A 6,000-nucleotide genomic window follows, 5' to 3' on the forward strand; every position below is an offset into this window, starting at 1 on the left:
GCAGCCAGAAAAAGTGAACCCGGGCGGCTGGAAGGAGCCGAGCATCTCGCTGCGCGGCGCTTTGAGATCCTCAGCCGAAAAATCCCGAGCGGTGCAAAACAGGCAGCAAGATGCCTGCTTAGGTATAGACATAAGGAAGTGAACTTAACTCTTAGACGCGGCTCGGATAGTTATTTCTGTGGATCCCCCTGCAAACTACAAGTGGTATAAAACTCCCCTTTCTCTCATTATTTTTTTTCATTTGCACCTCAGCCCTCTTTCCTGCCTGCTTGTTCAACGAGAAGAGCCTTTCCCAGGACCAAACCACCCTGAGTTTAATGGCAAACCTGCCCAAAAAAAAACCAAAACAAAGACTAGGAATAAGCACAGAGCTTAGGGCTTGACTCGGAAAAACAGAACTCGGAATGTGCTGTCACTGGCAGCTAGCTAAGAGAAAAAAGAAAAGAACTCAAAATAGCTATTAACAGACATTTCTCTTTCAGCTAGTAACCCAAAACCAAATCAGCACTAAAATACAAACCACAATCTAAAAGGTTACTACGCCTAGTTCATAGATACATTCACAAATTTTACATTGGGAAAATCCTTCAGAATTATAGTACTAAATTAATTACAATACCAAATGGCTAACGTTGCCCCTGTATCACAGTCAGGAACTCCTTTCCTCTCCTGTTTGTTCTCAGAACAAAGTAGCCTCTTGTATATAAAAACATGTCTGTTACAGTCTTTCCAGAAATATAGTATGAGCTCCATTAATGATTAGGGAAAAGTTGGATTCTGCTGGAGTCACATTAATTTCATCAAACATTTCATTATAATAATTAACTTCATCTTGCAATCATGCTACTGATGGTCGGAATTAATTAAAACTACTGCTGTGTGTCCTTTCCTTTTTTATTTGTTGTGCGCCGAAAAAGATCAGGTTTACTAATCCATCAGAACGTTTACATTCATAAATCATTTATGGTCATCATTTATATTAAAATTCCACACATCATTTCTTCTTTCTCACAACAAAAGGGGCACCTCTCCTAATTACCAGCCAGTTTTATCTACCACAAAATAGTTAACAATATAACTAGGGTTTGGGTAGTGCTCTCACAGATGATTGAAAGTACTACGTTTCTTGATTTTTATCAAAATTATTCTAGGCACGGGGCACTAAAGAAAGAAGAAAAAAAGGAAAGCAAAAAAACCCCAGAGGAATCCTTTTCCCGTCTGGGCTTGATATACAGATCTGCTCTGTAACTGCTTCTGTGGATGTAAACTCGGTGTAATAGAAAGCTGGCTCCGGCTATAACATTTTGCAGCATATAACCAAGCAATTTGGTACAATTACTGAAAGTATCGATAATGCAGAACCGCAACACGCAATCACATTCTGGGGCTGATCTCACTCAGAGCGGAGCACAAAGTAATCAAAGCTGTACATCTTTTCTCCCAGAAAAAGTGTTCTTGAGACAGACACGGCTCAGAAACAATGCGGTAATTGTTTAACCATTTCCAATATCAAGGCAATAGGTGGAGATGAAACACGTCAAGTGAGAAAAGTACGTCCGAGTATTACCTCATTATTTAGGGATCTTTCATAAGAAACAGCACTGTTTACCTGCTGGATGAGTTATGTCTACTATTTATCTTCGCTTCATTGCTGCAACGCGTTTGTACTTTGGGGAAAAAAAGAGCATTAGAGAACCGAGAAAACAGCTGCAGTGTTTACCTAAAGATCAAAAAACACACCCGCTAATTACATCAGCGTGCAGCAGAAGTGACGGACAAAGACAATTCGAAATGAGCTAAAAAGCGGTTGCTTTCCCTTCTTGTCTTGCAAATAGTTAACTACACTAGCAATCCAATGAAATAAGGAGGCAAATATTTCTCCCTACTGTTCGTCTAAGACAACTATCAGACCTCTATATGCGTCTGGCTGGCTCAAGGAGGAGCGAACACGTAAAAGTTTGGCCTCGTGCATTTCTGGCCAGAATGGGGCTGCACATTTTGCTTTTGTTCAGATGTTTTCCTCCTTTGGAATCGCCTTCCCTTTGTTTCAACTGAGCCACATTGCTTTTTATTTCCTCTTTTTAAGGCGTTGTATTACATACCTAGGAATCCTGACCAGAGTCACTGAATACGTATGGCAAAATACATACAAAAATCTCTATTATACACACACGTAAGACTGGCTTCTTAAACAGAGGCCTGATTTTTTCCATCACTGTAGCTCCTGTTAGTCCTTCTTTTTTCCAGTATATGTAACACAAACAAAAGTGGCAGCTATCCTGAGAGCAAGCTCATGGCTATTACATTTATTACATATACTCTGTTTAATATTACAGTCTCCTGAATAAGAACAGCTAAACTGCTGAAGTATTTGACCCATGAAGGCAGCAGTAGCAACATGAAAAAATCAAGCAGGAGTCATGTATCATTTTCCAGAGGCATTTAGCAAATCGTATCATTTTTCTACCATTCTTTTCCAGTCCTCCTTTAGAAACACAATTATCTCAGTCAATCAAGGATCTTCTATTCTTTTCAAATACCTATGAAGAACAAATATAAAGAAAACTGGCTAATGTTATTTTACATTTGGAAATTGGTTTCACAATTGAAAAATAGTTAATGAAATGTCTCAACTAATCTCTTTCTAAATAGCAGCATTTTAATCTGTAAATTGGGGGGAAAAAAAAAAACCTTTCAGAGGTCCAGATTCTGCTGTCAAGTACTTCACTAAAAATCCAGGAAAATTCTCTGTACATTCCTGGGAATGTTCCCAAGTTACAGGACTGTAAAGAAGAACAGAATGGGGGGGACAGGACAAAGCACCATCTCCCCATGTAAACATGTTTATTTTTTTCCTGAAAAGCAAGTGGTTTTGATTAAAAGCTTGTCCTGGCTCTTATCATCACAATGCTGCTTAGTTATTTTGTGGGTAAACTTTTAATGCAAAAGCTTTGCTTTTCTTTACGTACTTACAAACAAACCCCAAATCTTTGCATGCCTACTGAACGGGAATGATAAAGCCTTTCTCCCTCTTTTTTGAGTCCCTGTTATGGAAAAAAAAAAGTACCCTGCTAGCAACATGAAATTAAATAAAGTTAAACCCAGCAGCGTTAGGAGATAGGACTAGGTAGAAATCAGCAATGCTTAGTCACTCTGAAAATTTATAACATGTTTCCGGCTTTAGGAGTCACTCTCGTAAGGGCCTGAGATCTCTCTCCACTTTCCGAGCCCTCTCCTTTCTCTCACGCAGGATGCTCAGAGCACCGGCACCCAGCAGAATCTCCCCTCGAACGAACCGCGCGTGGGGCTTTGTGCACAAGAAGGAAAGTTTGAAGTTGACGCGACTTTAGTTTTCTAAATATATCCCACAGGGAAAATGAGGGGATTCATTTTTAAAGCATACAATGGCCCTGGCCACAAACATACACTTCTGCGAGGAATCCAGCTCAATCCCCTTGACTTCAGTGAAGCAATCACATGAACAAAACTGCTCACACTCAGCGGTATCCGCAGGAAGACGATCTGTAGCACACCCCCCTGCTTTTTATTAGCATGGAACTCGCACTGACATCAGCTAAATAAAAAGTAATGAAGTGTAAAAACATTTTGTACCCTCCAACTAGGTCTAACTACGGTATCTTTGAAAATGTATGCCACTTTTGCTTTGGTATTTAGCAGTCCGGTGTTTCTTAGGACCAGGATGAAGGACTTGATTTCGCAATCTAGTAATTTTATTTTGAGTGCCTAAGAGTTCCAATACAGGGGGGTTGTATCCAAAAGGCCCCTTGGCTACTTCTGATTTATGAATTTGCTGAGTTTGTTGAAAACAGGGATCAGCTCGCAGACATACATGCTTATGGACTGTTTGACATTTTTCTCTTCTATTTATATTTGCATCTTACTCTCTTAGTTTTCGTGACCACCAAATACACTCACAGCCACCTTTATCCTTTGAATCTTCACAATCCAAAAGAATTGTTATCAGTTTCAATAAAAGAAGTAACCACCAACTAATGCCAGAATCTTTCCAGGAGAGAAAGTAGTGAGACTTGGTTTTGTGTAGTAGTGATGTGAGAGAAAACTTGGAACGAACAGGAAATTCCAGAACAAACATGGTTAAATTGTCTCCTCTATAAATACAAGACTCCACAAAGATTTTAACGTGCCACTGATTGCTGTAAATACTGCCGCCGTTCAAATGAGTCCATAGCCTGTCATAATCAATAGCTTAGGAAATAGTATATCCTTACTCTGACTTTACTCCTCCCCCCCAAAGCATCCAGTGCCTCTAGTTATCAATCACCATCATCTGCTGCTTTTTACACTGGATTTTTTCATTCCCACCAGCTGGCCTGACCTAAGACTCTTCAATCTTTTGGGAAAGAAGGCTGAGGGGGAGAAAACATTTTGCTTTGCTACTGTTTCGCTATATTCTGCACCTTTTTATTTTCTTCCTCCTGCAGAAGCATTTGCTTGCCACCCACTCCCTTTTATGTGACTTTTAGTAAATTTATTTATTAAGAAGTTGTAAAAGAGTGGTCATTACAGAGAAAAAAATAAAGAAAAGATGAGTGTGTATGATAAACAGCTGTTCTTTCCAATCAGATTGCTGCATGCACTAAAAATATGCACAACCAAAAATCTCCAGATGAGGGACAAGGACAGAAGGACATGCAGTGGACTGGGCTTAGAATAAAATGTGATACAGCCTTCAGGTTTCTGACCAATTTTGTATATGTATGTAGTCCTTAATCTAAGCATTTCTAAGAACCTGGGGAAAGCCAGCAGTGTACAAGTTAACATCTTAAAAAGAAGAAATGGGCATTCATGTAAAAAAAACCTGTATGAACTCAGTTTCTTTCCCCAGTCTAAGACTTGTTTTTAAGAAACACAAATTCAAAATATTTGGTTTTTCTATTCCTTTAATATTTTTGTGCTTTTCCACTGCTGCTGGTAAAAATTTGCAGTACGAGCTTCACTACCCTTTTGCAAGGATGAATGCTAGGCAAGAGTCACCTACGTAGACCGTTGAGCAAAACTGTACCATTAAGAAGTGAACATACCTAGCTGGTAAAGATATAGTTAGGTGCAAAGTGCTGGAAAGTATTAGACAGCATACGCAGCTGCGTTGGTCCTGTTCAATCTTCCGGGAGTCCAAAAAGGACTAGCCTTTCGTCCTAGATCCCTTAGCCTAATAGTGTGTGCTCAGACAAGCTGTAGGATGCACAGAAGGGAAGCCGGGCCAGGCACAGACTCCTGCAAACCAGTATTTTCTGCGCAGAATGAAGGATGGTGAAAGACCTCCGTAACAGGTGAGGGAAAATGTAATGGCCCCCAAGATATTTATCCTGTCATTCTGTGAAGCTGAGACACAGGAGCAGCCTTGTGTGTGTCACAGAAAGCACCCAGCAGCTCACGGTGTAAGACAAGGAGTTGATGATAAATGTTGGCTCTTGGTTAGAATACTCCTTGTTGTAAGAGCACTTGTGAGTAGTGGCGAGTGGGCACTGAAGCAATCAGCAGCTCATTTTAACTAAGCAGGCTGAAATTTAGAGCTTTGTGCCTCTATCTCTTCTAGACTGCTTAAATCATGACCATTTGTGATATTTTTGGGTCGGGTTTTTTTTCTGCATCCAAAGTTAAGTTATTTAAAAGCACTTTAAAACAGGAACTAAGTTCACAAAGTGGGCTCACATTTTGGCGTACCCTGAGCTATTCTCATTTTACGTGAGCCAGCTTGCTTCAGATTCACTCTAGCTTCCCTGTCAGCTACAGATTTTTAAATGTTTTTATTAGAAGTGTAGTTTTCCATCCTCAGCTCATTTTTTGTCTGCATCCAAATACGCCTCCTGTTTGCTAACTGGTAGTAACATTAAGACTGCATTTCTCATTTAAGTTAGGTCTGAAACAGTAACTTATATTTGAATTGTACTCAATTTGAGGTTTCTAAAACTCCCAACTTGGATTGCTCATCTTGAATCCATTTTGGGGTTTAAGCTT

The 6,000-nt window shown here is 39.8% G+C and overlaps 1 protein-coding gene across 1 annotated transcript in view; it reads right to left on the minus strand.

Annotated features, from left to right (window-relative positions):
- PRDM16 (PR/SET domain 16) overlaps positions 1-6,000 on the minus strand; it is a 51,388-nt gene that overhangs the window by 41,769 nt on the left and 3,619 nt on the right. The gene's annotated exons all lie outside the window — the stretch shown is intronic.

The sequence above is a fragment of the Buteo buteo genome, chromosome 5 (assembly GCF_964188355.1).
Source record: "Buteo buteo chromosome 5, bButBut1.hap1.1, whole genome shotgun sequence".
NCBI classification, from domain to species: domain Eukaryota; kingdom Metazoa; phylum Chordata; class Aves; order Accipitriformes; family Accipitridae; genus Buteo; species Buteo buteo.